Source organism: Dendrobium catenatum, unplaced genomic scaffold (assembly GCF_001605985.2).
Source record: "Dendrobium catenatum unplaced genomic scaffold, ASM160598v2 fragScaff_scaffold_1061, whole genome shotgun sequence".
Classification (NCBI taxonomy): domain Eukaryota; kingdom Viridiplantae; phylum Streptophyta; class Magnoliopsida; order Asparagales; family Orchidaceae; genus Dendrobium; species Dendrobium catenatum.
In genome coordinates, this window is record NW_021319523.1 from 3,717,880 (window position 1) to 3,734,442 (window position 16,563).

Here is a 16,563-nt window from a genome sequence, read left to right on the forward strand (position 1 = left end):
ATGCAAAATCAAGTTGGAAACTTCTGAAATTAAAATTGGGACCATCCGAACTCCAATTTCATCAAACTTATAGTCAAACTTAGCATCACAAGAATACAAACCCAACGACACAAATCCAACCCAATTCGAGTCCAAACGGGTCCAAATCAAGGGTTAGAAGCATTGTTGGAAAATTTGAACCAAATTTGGATTAATAAATGGTTTCCAAACATAAAGTGCTTATAGTCGAATCAAGTGGCTCGACGAGACGAATCCAATGAGCCCAATATCACTAAATTCTAACATCATTAAGACATTCAAATGTCCATCAAACAGTCCATGATCAAGGGATTCAACATCGGCCATCGATCCAACCACTCCCCATTTACCCTTGATCTCTCATATATTTACGGGCCAAGCCACTCCAGAAATCTATAAATAGACCCATCATTTCTCTTGAAAGGGGATCCAAGGAAGAAGAGAAGAAGTAAGAAGAGAAGGAAGAGAAGGAAGAAGCTCCTCCTCAACCACCGCCTTAGTTCGCTGGACCACCACCTGAGGCCCTCACCTTCGCTGGACCACCACCTAAGGCCCTCGCCTTCGCCGGATCACCACTTGAGGCCCTCACCTTCACCGGACAACCACTTGAGGTCTTCGCCTTTGCCAGACACTACTTGAGTCCCTAAACTCCGCCAGACCATCAACTGACGCTAGAGTTCTGCCAAGTCATTATCAGATTACAAACTGACGCCCAAACTTCCAAGATTTATTATTTCTCGAGATTGAGACATTTATGAAAAAAACACTTTTGGATAATTCATTTAGATAATTAGCTAAGTGTTTTAGAATTTTTTGCTTTATTCCTAAGATTAGACATAACATTTTTTTTCTTTTAATAATTGCTGCTTCCTCAAAGACAACTTCATGAATATGATCAAAATTAGTGAAATTGTCAGGAAGTTTTTGCAATTGCTCTGATTGTTTTTATACTCAACTTTGTTTTAATAATTGCTGCTTCCTCAAAAGCCCTCGCTATAAAAAAATTCTAGCTCTGCCACTACTCACCGTGATGGTTCGGTTCTTCCTTTGCAGTTAAAGATATAGTTGGATATCTCAAACCATTTGGCTATCTCTTTATTCATTTGCTTTTATTTCCTTCAATGACGCTATAGTTGTGTTCAGGCTATATGTTTTGGTAGGAAGAATTAAGTGAACAATTGTGTTATTCGTTTTCTCTTTTTCATGTTATTCTCCTCTCCTTATATGAATCCCTCTCCTTTGGTTGTCTTTTGAATGGAGGAATTGAGCAGAAATAAATATTATTTACCTTCTCATTATATCTTGACTTTTGATTTAGGTGTTATAATTTTTCTTTTCCAAAAGATAGTAGTCTTATTCTATGAAAATAAAATGAGTGCATAAAGGGTTAAACTAGCAGAAAGACCGGGAAAAGAAACCGGATATAGACGTAGATAACAATGAGAAGCTCAATCGAGAAGGAAAATAGGCATAAAAAGCCACTAGGCTCAGTAAAGGCAAAGACTACCAATCACTCTGAATCTAGGCACGGACCAACCAGAGGAGTGAGTGAGCAATAATCCACCAAAAAGCCAACCAACCGCTAGCACCGCTCAGAAGAACCACCACCAAAGGTTGCCAACTAGCCATAGATCCAGAGTGATGAGCCTGAGCCACATCATAGCCCAAACAAAACAGATAATCCGCATGGCCAAAATAGAACTCGTCTTTTTTATTTCCACTTTCTACGTTTACCCACCCAAAAGTGATCATCTTGCAAAATACCATTCTGAGTACCCGCGTCCACTTCTTCAACCTTAGAAGAAGATGAGCATTCAAGCCAATCAGTTTGCCATCTAACACTGCCCCTCGGTCTGTCACCCACATGGGAAGCTAAAGCATTAGTAGAAATTAAATTAACTGGGACCTCAACAAGCTGGCCATACACCTGAATAGTAGGAGAAGAAACAATATGTACCACTTCACAAGCAACCACAGCCAAATCCACTGGAGTATGAGGAGAAACACCATGGATTGAACCACTAGACAGCTCATACCCAACTTCCCTATTAATCTCACATAAATCAGTATTCTTCTCCTTCAAACCGTCCACAGTTATAGGAGTAGAAACACCCCTAGGAGAAATACAATTACTCATTAGAATTAGGCCTACCCTAATTTTTAGAATTCAAAACAACCCCCAAAAATTTCGGAACAGTACAAAACAGAGGGTCAACCAAAGCATGTGGCGAAAACACAGGCCCATATAGCAAAATCTCTACAGTAACGGAGGGAGGACAACCATGAAAGGAATCCGTGGGAATAGGCACATCCGCAGAACAGGGCAACTCAGCTAATTGATCCATAATTGCAACAACATTCGCATCACCCCTCCCAACAACAACATCAACAGGATGACAAATATGAGCAGCATCAGCATTATCCCTACTACATGAATCATGCTCATTAGAAGCCTTAGAACAAGTAAAAGGTAAAGGCAAAACACCCGCCCCAACCATAACATCATTAACCCGCCCGAGAGAAAAATACGGTCCGACATTAATTCCAAATTCTTGACAGCAGGAGAATTAACCAAGGAAACATCCCCAGACCCAAGCTCAACAATCCCAGCAGCCTCCCCCTTATCAAAAACCTTAACATAACAAAAAGGCTTAACAGGTACAGTAAACGGGCAGCAGATTTAGCCTGACATTCCCCCCTAACATGTCCAATAGACTGACAATGATCACAAAAAGGGGGAAACACTTCCATTTCAACAAGTTGGATATAACCGAGCTTCTCAAGACCAACCCACACTTTGTCTGAAATTTTTTTCGTGATATCAATCTCAACCAAGACTCTCGTAATAGAATTTCTAGAGCCCAAAGAAGTGGTAGAGTCGACCTTAAGCGGATGACCAAAAATCGACCATAACGCATGAAGAATCCTTGGATTAAAGAGTGAGGTCGGAGACCGGGGAAAGAGATCCAAATTGGAATAACATGGCATTCAACACTAATATCCAAAGAAGGATACCATTTAGTTAATTTCATATAAGAATTATAAACTAGGTATGATCGATGGCTGAAAACCCGGCTATAATCTATGTCATTCGAAAGTTTAACCAAGATATGCGTAGAATCGAGCAGAGTGCGTAGAATCGAGCAGAGTAACCGAAAAATCAGCGATAAGATTCAGATTGATAAAAAAAATTCCTTATAGAGTCTAGACTAAGCCGATGAGACGGAAAAAAATTGACAATGAAAACTGGAAATGAGCAGCAAGGGCCCGAATTTCTTCCTCAGAGATCCACAGAGAGGGAACCCGCCCGAGAGAAAAATACGGTCCGACATTAATTCCAAATTCTTGACAGCAGGAGAATTAACCAAGGAAACATCCCCAGACCCAAGCTCAACAACCCCAGCAGCCTCCCCCTTATCAAAAACCTTAACATAACAAGAAGGCTTAACAGGTACAGTCAATGTTTAAAATTGCGTATTCGGGTATTGAGGCGTTTTTCATTCGTGAGGCGAGGCGTAAGCCTCAAGGCGTTTTGAGGCATAAGCCTCAAAATCAAAAGATTGCGTAAATATAAAATGATAAAATTTTCATATACTAATGAGTGAATAATATAAAAAATAAAAAAACATAAGATATGAAGTGAAATCAAAATATCTCAATAATAAGACAACATGAAATATAGTTCAACTCAAAATTCTATCTTTCCCAAATCCTAGTATTCTTTTCATTAACATATAATTCCAATTTCCAAAAATAAATAGCAATGACATATCACATAAGAATTCATAAGTCATCAACACTGTTATCACTAAGGGGTTCTTCATTTGAATCATCATTATGATGAACTGTTCTCTCCCCTTCCTCCTCTCCTATAGAGTCCAATGTCGGGTATTTCAAGATTTATGTAAGTTTTAATATATATAGTGTGAGGCGCAAGCCTCATGCCAGTGAGGCCAGGCGGGCCTCAACCAAGTTGAGGCGTAAGCCTCATTAAAAAAACTCGAGGCGTAAGCATCGAGGCGTTTTTTACTGGAATTGCGCAAAGGCGGGCCTCAAGGCGAGCCTCATATTGCGCAATTTTAAACCATGGGTACAGTAAACGGGACAGCAGATTTAGTCTAACGTTCCCTTTAACTTGTCCAATAGACTGACAATGAACACAAAAAGGGGGAAACACTTCCATTTCAACAAGTTGGATATAACTGAGCTTCTCAAGACCAACCCACACTTTGTCCGAAAAAATTTTCGTGATATCAATCTCAACCAAGACTCTCACAATAGAATGTCTAGAGCCCAAAGAAGTGGCAGAGTCGACCTTAAGCGGATGACCAAAAATCGACCCTAACGCATGAAGAATCCTTGGATTAAAGAGTGAGGTCGGAGACTGGGGAAAGAGATCCAAATTGGAATAACATGACATTCAACACTAATATCCAAAGAAGGATACCATTTAGTTAATTTCATATAAGAATTGTAAACTAGGTATGATCGATGGCTGAAAACCTGGCTATAATCTATGTCATTCGAAAGTTTAACCAAGATATGCGTAGAATCGAGCAGAGTAACCGAAAAATTAGCGTTAAGATTCAGATTGATAAACAAAATTCCTTATAGAGTCTAGACTAGGCCGCTGAGACGGAAAAAAATTGACAAGTGAAAACTGGAAAGGAGTAGCAAGGGTCCGAATTTCTTCCTCAGAGATCCACAGAGAGGGCAGATCGTGACAGGACGAAGACTTAAGCTCCGGGAAATGCACATTAGATGGAGAACCAGCTAAGGCTTCAGCAAAAGAATGTGAATAATTGGAACCAGACAAAAAACTAGAGTCCAATAGGTGCTTCGGCACCATTACTGCCACAAACGGCTGGAAAATAAAAATGAAACAACACGAAATGATCCAAGAACGTAAGAGAAAGGGAAAGGAAAACTTTCCTGATCGAAACAGCAGTGGACACCGCCAGGGGAACGCCCCGGAGGCAAGCCCTAGAGCGGAACGAGCGGAAGAGTCGCCTCAGAATGAGAGCGGATGATTTAGGTGTTATAATAAAGAATGGGTTTGATCAAGTAAATTTCAACATGTGTGTAGTCCTCTTTACGATTTTCTACTTAAAATTGAAGTTGTGTTCATTCTTCATCTTATAGTTTGTCTTTATCTTACATGTTCATAGTAGGAGATATTTTGTTCTTTGTCCTCTAAAGTCTAAACAATGCCACTAAGGATTCCGACAAGTCTCTTGATACATGCAACTTCAATATTATTTTCATCTCAAAATTCAGGCCAAACATGAGTACAGTTGAATAATAGCCTAATATGTGGTTAAGGTCTCTGCCCTCCTTATGAAACCATATTTAAGGCCATAACAGGCCAGGCAAGGGAGAAAAGGGAAGCAACAAGCCAACTCGTAGTCAAACGACCACTCTCCGCAGAGCAGTAACACACCTCTAAAGCCTCTAACTATTATTGATGGAAATCGTCTTAGGTTTATAACTACCAGCATCCAAGTGACTCGTCCCTCACTCATGGGGTACTTGGTGCTCATTCATTGGAACTCGTCACTTATTCCTAAGGACTTGCACACACAAACTTGCCCTATGACCTAGTTCTTGATGACTTGTCAAAGGCACTGGCCTCGAATACTCATCTGAGAAGAGGGGGCTACCTTAGAAGTAAGGATCCACATGTACAACATTCAGTTAGTCCACATGTCAATGTCAAATTATAATAGTCACATCATATATCATATTCTCTTATTCTTCTTCTTCTTTTTTTAAACTAGTCATTTGATATTATTGAGCTATTCTTTTGAGATAACATAGCTTTTTCATAATGAAGAATGTCTGGTTTTCTAGGGAGAGAAAGTTTCTTTTTGAATTTCCGTTGGCTTGGCGGTATCGGCGGAGCCGATGACCGGCCAATCGGCCTCCTTCTCCGGTGGTCGGATTGTTGTCGATACTTCTGATCATGATTTTCCTCCGTTGCAAGGATCGTTTACAGGTGTTCTTGGTAATATCAAAACAAAGTGCGGTAATGATGCTTTGATTATCAAAGAACCGTTTGCAGAGCCGATCAAGATTTCTTCTCCTGCCATTGGAAAGGGAAAGCAGGTGGTAGGTGATACTTGTGTTGAATCTCCGTCGTCAATTATCAAAGTGAAAGCACATGATCACGATTCTTCATCGTCTGGAATGAAGATTTTCGTTAATCGATTTGCGAATAATGTTAAGGGAGGTCTTTCAGTTCATAATGAAGAATCCAGTGTTTTGAATGTTTGTGAGAATGCCCAAAAGGATTCTGAATCTGCTCAAGTGGTGCAAAACCCTTGGGTTAAACGTCAACACATCAAAGTTGATTTGCCTTTAGCTGAATCAATTTTATCTGAAGATGGGATAGCTGTTCAACTGTATGAGCCAAAGATTATTGAAAATTCTGAGAAACTACAGAATTCTATTGTGGTGAAAGTTTTTGGGAAGGTAATTCCAATTCAAGTAATTTCGGCAGAATTGAGACGTCAATGGTCGCAGTTTGGGAAGTTTCACTTGACGATTCTTGGCTCAGGATGGATGTTGTGTTCTTTTTTCTCTAAAGAGGTTGTGGAGAAGGTTATTTCTGGAGGTCCATGGTTCGTTAATGGACACATAATTGGGATTGATAAGTGGAGTTCTAAATTCTCAACCTCTTCATTAAAGGGTTTAACTTCACCGGTTTGGGTGAGATTGCCGAACCTTCCACTTTACTGTTGGGATGAAATTAACGTTGCTAGAATTGCATCATTGATTGGTTCCCCAATGCTTATTGATGGTGAAATGTTTCAATGGGGAAGGAGAGAGTTCGCCAGAGTTTGTGTTCGGTTAGAACTAGACAAACAATTACCATTGGGTGTTTGGGTTGATGGACTTGATGGAAGGTTCTTCCAAAAAGTTGAGTATGAGAAAATCTCATCTTTTTGCTTTTCTTGTGGGAAGATTGGACACCTCAGTAATGATTGCAAGGAGAAGGAATTAAATCCTAATAAAGGTGCGGATCCAGTTATTAAAGAAGGGTGCTCTGAAGATTCTAGGATTAAATTTCCTGTTGAAGACTGTAATTATGGGCCGTGGATCCATGTGAACCACAAAAAAAGTAGAAGGGCTATTTTCTCTTCAAAATTTAAGCACGAAAATAAAAGTCGGAAGGAATAATGGGTTGCTAAAAAAAGCTTGCCTGGAGGGAAGCCTAATCCAAAATTTTCTTCAATTAATGGAGCTGCTGAGTCTGATGCTAATCCAGTTGTTGAAAATCTCCAGGAGTTGAAATATGATGAAAAAGGAGTTAAAGAGGCTATTAACAGTAATGGAGTTGGACTGAACAATTCTTATTTCAATGAAGTCTTGCCTGAATCACACAACAAATTCAAATTGTTGGAGGATAACAGTAATGAGGAGGTTTCAATTTTGTCTTCTGTTGTTGAACAGGGACTAGAAGAAGGAGAAATTGCTAGAGTTAACGGTGCAGATACTGAAGATCTTATGACTATGTCCAGACCCAGCAATAAGATTTCGGAAACTACTCAAAATCTGGTGATTCCGTGCTTAGAGAATTCTGGATCTGTAACTCAAAATCCAAAGCTGATGAAGGAACTCAAACGTCTGGGGCATTTGAATAATTCTTCAAAGAAGAAATCTGAGGTAATACATAAAGGTAGGAGTGGGTTCATTCCCACTTCTAATCCAAAATGACGTCTGTTGCATTTTGGAATTGTAGAGGAGCCAATAAAAGAGAGGCTTCTCTCTATTTGAAGGAGTTTGTGAAAACCTGGGATGTTTTTTTTGTTGGGGTGGTGGAAACTAAAATTTCTTCTTATGATAAAGTGGAGATGAACAATTTATTGGGTGATGAATGGGATTTTTTTATGCATCCCTCTAATGGTGCTTCTGGAGGTATAATTGTTATGTGGAATACTAATGTGGCAAGTTTTTCCTTAATTGATGATTCTCCACAATGTGTTAGTGGAAAGTTGAGTATTATGAATAAAGGCACTTGGGTGGTATCAACTGTTTACGGGAATAAAAATTTTCAATCTAGAAGGAGGTTGTGGAATCAATTAGAAGGCTGTGATGATTTGGAATTACCTATGGTTGTAGGTGGGGATTTCAACTGTATATTATCTCAAGACGAAAAAAGGGGTGGAAAGAAGTTTTCATTCTCTCATGGACCTCAAGAAATGAAAGCATTCATGTCAAATATGGATCTTCATGATGTTGGGATGATAGGACCAAAATTTACATGGTGTAACAATAAAAAAGGAAATGTTCGTATCCTTGAAAGGCTTGATCGATGTCTTTTGAATTCCAAAGCATTATATGAGATACAAAATGCTGCTGTTAGAAACTTGGAGAGAATTGGGTCAGATCACTGCCCGATAATTCTTAGGATTTTGAATGAAAAGTTACAAAACTGCAGAATTTTTAGATATGAGGATGTTTGGGCTTCATACCCGGCTTCTAAAGCTATAGTGAGGAAAATCTGGAGCAAGCCAGTGCAAGGAGATGCTATGGAGGTGGTTAATTTGAAGTGTAAAAGGGTGTTAAGGGCTCTTCACTATTGGAGTAAATCAAAACTGAAGAACTTCATGGAGCTGAAAGAAAAATTGAAACAGGATATTTCGATCCTACAATTGGAAGAATCTAATGTATGTGCTTTGTCCAATGAAAAAGTTCTAGTGTTGAGAGCAAAAATTCAGGAGTTTAATGTGACTTTGGCTAGGATCAACACTTGGTGGAGACAAAGGGCAAAAGTGAGGTTCATCCAAAATAATGACATGAATTCCAATTTTTTTCATTCTTTTGCCAGTGGAAGAAGAGTGGGGAATTTAATCCGGCAGTTGAAGAATGAAGAAGGGAATTTGGTTGAAGAACATTCAAAAATTGAAGAGATAATATTGAAATTTTTTGGTACCAAATGGAAGGAACGATCATGTTGTTTGGATAGATGGCCATCTGGTATTAATTTCTTAAATGAATCAGACAAACGGTTGCTTCAGGAGGACTTTAATTACTCTGAATTAGAATCGGTTATTCAGAAGAACAATTCTCTTGTTTCACCGGGGCTAGATGGGATCACTTATTCTTTCCCCATCTCAATTTTCTGGGCCCAAAATTCAGCCCACTTCAAGCGGGAAACAACCATCCAAAATCTGGTCACACTTGCCCGCATCCCTCCCTAGTAATTTTACTGGGTTTTCCTTCTCCAAATTCCTATTTCTCCTGCACTCCCAGTCTGCTGCCAGAACTTTTTGCTCCTGCTAGTTCTTTCTTCCCCACACCGAGAGCAAGATTTCCTCTCAGATTTCGGAGAGAAAAATCTGAGATATTTCAGACTTCCTGTAAAGGAATTGTTGCAGTTTTTGAGACGAAACAAAAGCTGAATTTGTCCTCAAATTTTGGAGCTTGCAACCTCTATCAAACCAAGAGAAAACCTGAGAAGAATCTTAGATTTTGGGCAAAGAAATCAAATTCCCTTAGAGTTGGGCGAGGAGACCCTCTCCCGAGCATCTCCTCCTACCCGTTCTACATCACGGGAAGACTTGATCCGCATTGGAAAGAGGCTCTAGTAGTTCTTATTCCTAAAGCGGTACACCCGGTATCTCCTACAAACTTCCGACCTATCAGTCTATGTTGTACTTTATACAAAGTCATAGCCAAGATGTTGCTGAACCGACTTTTGAAGGTGATTAATGGTCTCATTTCTGAAGAGCAAACAACTTTTATTAAAGGTAGATCCTTATCTTCTCATATTTTGCTAAGCCATGAACTTTTCAATAAGCTCAGATTCTCTAAATTTAGTAAAGGATTGGTCTCTATTAAGCTTGATATGGAACAAGCTTATGATAGCATGGCATGGGGAACTTTAAGGAAAGTTTTGAACCGGTATGGTTTTCCTAGTAGTTTTATCAAACTACTTATGGAATGTGTAGAGAATCCTGAATTTTTTATTTTGATTAATGGTAAGATGTCAGATGGGATCAAAGCCAAAAGCGGATTTAGACAGGGGTGTCCTCTGTCTCCGTACTTATTCATTCTGTGTGCTCAGATTTTGTCTGATGATTTGAGTCAAAGAGGAAGGAAATTGGGTATTAAAATCTCTCCAAACGCTCCAAGAATTTCACATTTACTGTATGCAGATGATGTTCTTTTATTCTCAGAAGTAAAGCTTAAATGCATGAAGAAATTCAAAAGGATTATTGAAGATTTTAGTAGCCGAACTGGACAGAAAGTAAACGAGAAAAAATCAATGATCCTTTTTGGAAAATCTGTCAAAAAAAATAGAAGGAAAGCTATTGCTAAGCTTTGGGGGTTTAAAACTGTGAAGGAATTCAATTATCTTGGGGTCAAGATGGCTCTTTGGAGATTGGTGTCTACAGATTTTAATTTCATTTTAGAAAAAGCTGCTGCCAAACTTAATGTTTGGGGCAAGAAATCTATTTCTTTGGCCGGAAGATTTGTTTTAGTTAAATCAGTAATAGCTTCGTTACCGATTTTTATGGCTACTCATTCTTTAATTCCAATGAATATCTTAAAAGAGTTGGACAAAGCTTGTAGGAGTTTTATTTGGGATAAACAAGGTGGTAGTCACGGCTTACATTATGTGGCTTGGAACAACTTGTGCAAAAGTTGGAAGGAAGGGGGTCAAGGCATACATTCTTTGGTCAATATAGCCGGTCCTTTAAGAACTAAGTTTGCTTGGAGTTTCATGAAAAAAGAGGATTCATTACTGAATAAAACCTTAATGGCAAAGTATGGACTGAAATTTTGGGAAAAATCTGGCCCGAGAAACTGTTCTGTAGCCTGGAAATTAGTAGCTAATGGAGCACAATTTCTGAACCGGATCTCTAGATGGAAGGTTGCTAACGGTAAATCTATTAACATCTTTAAAGATGTGTGGATTTTTGATAAAAGTTTGGATAAGTGGCCTACTTATATTGCAGTGGGGAATTTTGAGTTTTAGTCACTTGATTACTTTATTAATGAAGGAGTGTGGAATGAAGATCTCCTACAGGAATTCTTTGGGAATTCTTTGATTGAAGTTATTCTTCAAGTGCAAATTTATCCTGGAAATGCTGAAGATACTTTAGAATTGATTCACAATTTTTCAGGTAGGAGTATTACGGGTTTGGCTTCTTCTTCGTTGGAAATAGAGAGGGTGGAAGTTGATTATGGAGGTTGGTTAAAAAATCTGAAACTTAATTCTAGAGTGGAATGCTTTTGGTGGAGACTTTTTAACAATGCATTACCCACTAATGCATTTTTAATGTACCGGAGGCTGTTGGGGCACGATTCATGTCCTAGAGGATGCAATGGAGAGGAAAACTTAGAACATGTGATGGTTCTATGCTCGAAAATTAAGCAAATTTCAGTTGTTCTAAGAGATTGGGGATTTCCGGTTCCAATGTTTAATTCAACTAGAGATTGCAAAAACAAATTGAAACGGTTATCAGTGGAAAATAGTTTTATAGCAAAACTTTATTGCTCTATGATTTATTGGTCATGGAAAAGCAGAAATCTGATTAAGCATGGTGACCGTGAGCTAAGCTTGAATACTTTAGCTGCTAATTCTATTAGCTTTGCTTCCAATGCCGACACTAATCTATTTGTGGATCACTGGGGTGTTAACCAGCTGAATCAGCTGTCTTCATCTTGGCACCCTCCTCCCCCAGGATGGATTAAAGTCAACATTGATGCATCTTTAACAAAGTCTTATGTTGATGGAATTGGTGGAATTTTTAGAGATTCTAAAGGAAGATTTTTGCTTGCTTTTGGAGTCTCTTGCACCCATTGGGATAGCGGTACTTTGGAGTTGATGGCTTTTCGGTCCTTGAAGATGATCATCATGGAGTGGATGTTGGATGCTAAAGGAATCTTGGTAGAAAGCGACAACATCAATGTTATTAAGCATCTTCAAAAGGTAGTGGATCAAAAGAGTCGGAGTGATCCAAATGAAGGAATGGAAGATATTTCATTCTTGGATGGATTTGGTAAGTTTCTTTTTCATTTTGCAAATAGAAACTGCAATAAATTAGCTAATTTTTGTGCTAATCATGCTTTACAAGGTGATTTTTGTTGGGAAGAGTTGGTTTGCAATATTATTCCTCCTATGTTTCTTCAATTGTTAGAGGAGGATTGTGATAAGATTTTTATCACTTAGTAGTTTGTAATAACTTCTTTGTTTTTTGGTTTTAATGCAATTTGGCATTTTCTTCAAAAAAAAAAAACATAGCTTTTTCATACTCACTCAATTTTCTAGCTCTACCGTGCCAAATATATGATATTAGGGTCAATTATCATCTACGAACCAATTTATATCGAACATTGTTTATTTTAATAAAAACTAAAAATATATTTGATATCCTAAATAAGCATTATTTTTATTTTATTAAATACGGCATTAAGCACAAATGGAAGGCAACAATGAATACCCGTGGTTCTAGCGAGCGATGGCCCTAGTGTGTGTGTGTGTTTTTTTTTTTTTTAAAAAAAAAAATTAAAAACACATAAATATTATTATGAATATTTCTTAAAAAATAACTAGATTTATTTAAAAAAAAATAACGATTGACAGACAAATTTTTCTAAAAAGAAAAGAAAACGCATGTCGACGAGCACTTGATTTTCGACAATGAGGGCCAGCGACTTACGGCGGCGACCACAATTGGCCACGATGGCAGCGTTTGGGCACATAGCTCTCCCCTCAACCACCTCATAATTCCACCATTGGTAATACTCAAACAATTTTAATCCTAAATTAAATTATTTTGTTTTAGATTTATTAAAATGAGATGACTTTATTGTCATGTTAATAATTATATTTAAATCATCCATATATATAGATGGTTAATATTACATAATACTATTTCGTATTTGCAGTTCAAGCCTAATGAAATCTATGCTATAACGAATGACTTCAATGCACCCACTGGTTTACATCTTGGGGGTACAAGATATATGATTATCAAGGGAGAGGCTGAAGCTGTAATTTGTGGAAAAAAGGTGAGAATTTTTCTATATCTTGTTTGTTGTTATACTTATATGAATCTTCTTGTTTTACATCTTTCTTCATTACATAGACATTAATAATCGTTATTGACTTTGAGAGATCATGGAAGATATGCTATTAATTTCAAGAGATGTTTATATATATATAATATTCTTCAAAAAATAAAAAGTTACATGGTTTTGCTTGTGATACTTTATGATCTCTGTTATTGTGAACCCGACATCGATTCCGACGTTGATTCCACAGTAACACCGCCTTCCAACCTTCATTCGTAGCTTCGACCGCAGCGCAACGCAGTCTAATAAGACGTCGATTTCGCGGTCGATTTGATCGTTGATCCCGCAGAGACATTGAACCCAAGCATTGATCTCGCAGTCGATCGCGCAGTACAGTCGTTCCTTAGCATTGATCCCTTAGCGCAATCAATCCTGGGCATCAATCCCAACAATATCTTTTATTCTACACTTTAAAATTGCATGCATATATTGTTTTATACGGGTTCATTGTGATTCTACTTATAATAATGCATAGCAGGTTGAAGCTAAGAAAGCTATTCCAAGGGATGATCAACGCATATTACTTAATAGAAACAACAATAGCCTCCATGGTTCACCTGGTCCTAGCCGTGCCAAAAAAATATTTGTGGGAGGCCTTCCGTCCAATATAACAGAAGCAGACTTCAACAAGTACTTCGAAAGGTTTGGGGCCATCACAGATGTTGTTGTAATGCATGATCATAACACTCAAAGGCCAAGAGGATTTGGTTTATAACTTTCAATTCTGAAGATGTTTTTGAAAGAGTTTTGTACAAAGCCTTTCATGAACTAAATGGAAAGATGGTGGAGGTCAAAAGAGCTATCCCAAAAGAATTATCCCTAGGACCTACTAACTATGGCTTGAATAGACTCAACAATTCTCTTAATGTATATGGTCAGGGGAACAATACAATCTCTCTCGGTAGCTTTGGGCCGGTGATCGGAGGTCGGAACGGGTCCCCTTTCAACTTAAATTTAAGTAGCAATATTGGTTATGGACAAGCCTTAAGCCCTTAATATAGTGGGAATGCAACTAGATTTGCTGTCTTTATTGGTTACAGTGCAGTTAGTAGTAATCCTGGTCCATCTTTTGATTCAACAGCTCTTAATCTATTGGACAATGGTGACTATAATATTATTCCTGCAAGTGCAAATTCCTTCGCAGCCTCTGGAAGAGGGAGCATGGATGGCTTCGACAACAATAATATCGGATGGCAGGATTTATCTTCCTCTCCTATGGCTCATGCTATGTGCAGTGGTTCTGACTTTACTATAAGAAATCTGAGCTATGGGACTGTGGATGATACTTTTGGTTTTTCTAGTGATAGTTATGCAAGGAGTAATGACATTGGCTCTCTTAATTAGTACTTCTTTTACAGCTACAAGAAACTATATGGATTCATATGGAAGTGGTTCAATTTATGGAGATCTTTCTTGGCACTCAGGATTAAATGAACTTGATAGATCCAATTCATTTGGTTATGAGCTTGGCGCCACAGCTACAGATATAATTTCCAGTGGTTCAATAGATTACATAAGCAGTTATGATGTTACAAATAGACGTATAAATAGAGGTAAGCAGTTTCTCCCACTACTATAATTTCAAGAAAGATTTTGCAACACCAGTTTTTCTACTTAGTTCAAAAAAGATGTGAGGAACCACCTGAAATAATATCATATTCTAGCTTTGTTCGTATCACCATGCATCGTCAATTATGTTTGACTGAACAGTCTTTAATATGCGAGTTTTATTTCCCTATCCATATTCTTATGCTTTGCCATGCAATTAAGCTAAAATAGTGATACAATATTTGTGTAGAAATGTAGCCTCTTGCTTAGTGTATCTGCCAAGGATCCTGGCTTCTAATAAAGCCTTAATTGATTATGGTTCTATATGACAAATAATTGTGAGAAATATAAGTTACAACATTTTGGAATGAAGAAGTATAACTTATACAAGTCTTTCCAGTTTTCAATACAATATGTGATTACATGAACGGAGATTCAAACAATATTTGTTTAACCTGATGTTTAAGTTTAACTACAGGGAGCTTAAATTAAGCCCTATACACTACTAGATGGACTCCTATTAACCTAGAAGTTTGAGTCAATTGATCAAGGCCACTACAACTATAATTATAAATTGAACTCTTAAACTAAATTTTAATGTATTTTCTTCTCCAATGTGGATCTCAAAAATCTTCTCTTGCACGTGAGTCCTCCAAATTGGCTATCACTATCCCTCAATTCATTTTTTTTAAACACCTTCAATAATCATATACCGGGAGCTAATTTAATCACCTGCAGTAAAAAAGTCCCCTGTTTTTTAACCTAACAATCATGTTAGAGGTTGACAAGATCAATTGAAACCAAATGTTACTTGGAACTTATTTGATCTTAATTGAACCATCAACTCTGATACCACTTATTACAAGGTATGAACCAAAAGAGATCAAAGTAGTGCTTGATATGCTAGTAGACAATAAAAATTTCAACGAAAAAACTTAAACTTATAGATAAGGCCTATTAAGAACACAACTCTTTTTTCACGTGCACAAGCCCAATTGGAGACCGTCCCAAAACGGCTTGCTTCCCTCAACCCAAACGGTCTGCTTCGTTTTCCCATTTGCTCCTCTCTCATGACTCACGACCTCGAGTACGGCTTTCATTTTCCTATTTGCTCCTCTCTCGCTCCTAAACAAAGACTGCTCGTGGCACATATTTATGTCTTTTAAATATCTTTTTGCATTTTGTGTTAAATAGAAGTGATATTTTGATAAATTTTCTAATGAATATTCAAATGGGCCAAGCAACGGTCAAATTGAGTAGAACTTGATGTAGATTTGATTTTGTTGCAGTAAAAGAAGGCAAGTATGTTCTAAAAAGTCATAGCTAAATAAATCTTGGTCTGAGAACTGCTAATAAATCAACGAAACCATTGTACCTGATAGGTTAAAGACTTAAAGTAGTGATTGGAAGTAGTTGATTTATATGTCTTCTAATTGATTTATAATTTTGCAGGTTGAAATTAAGCTTAGTACCAGTGGGAGTCAAGTAATGAGAGCAATAAGGAGCAGAAGTTTCTGTCCCAGAGTTGATTGGCTGATAGAGTTTGTGTGCTGTTTTTTGAATTCAGAATCAAGCTTTTCATTTTGCTTACTTTTGGAGCAATTAACAAAATGTAGGAGTTATGCTAAGTTTGTTTAGTAATCTTTGTATTATAATTATCAAGCTAAGTATTTGAGATTCCAATGTACCTATTTCATCCTTTTATAAGTTTTGTAGCATTAAGTGTATGTAGTTTAGAAGTGCGTATTCCAATGGATGCTAGTTCAAAAAGAAGAAGGATATTTCTGCACTATCTGACGGTTTCTAGTTAATAATTCAGAGTGAATTTACTCATAAGCTCACACAACATAAGTAAATGTTGAATTTATGATCTCTAACGATATGATATACTGGCGGTATTCATATAATGCA

The 16,563-nt window shown here is 37.6% G+C and overlaps 1 pseudogene; it reads left to right on the forward strand.

Moving 5' to 3' along the window:
• Positions 1 to 16,329, forward strand: part of LOC110098231 — a 26,335-nt pseudogene extending 10,006 nt beyond the window's left edge.
• The last annotated feature ends 234 nt before the right edge of the window (positions 16,330 to 16,563 follow it).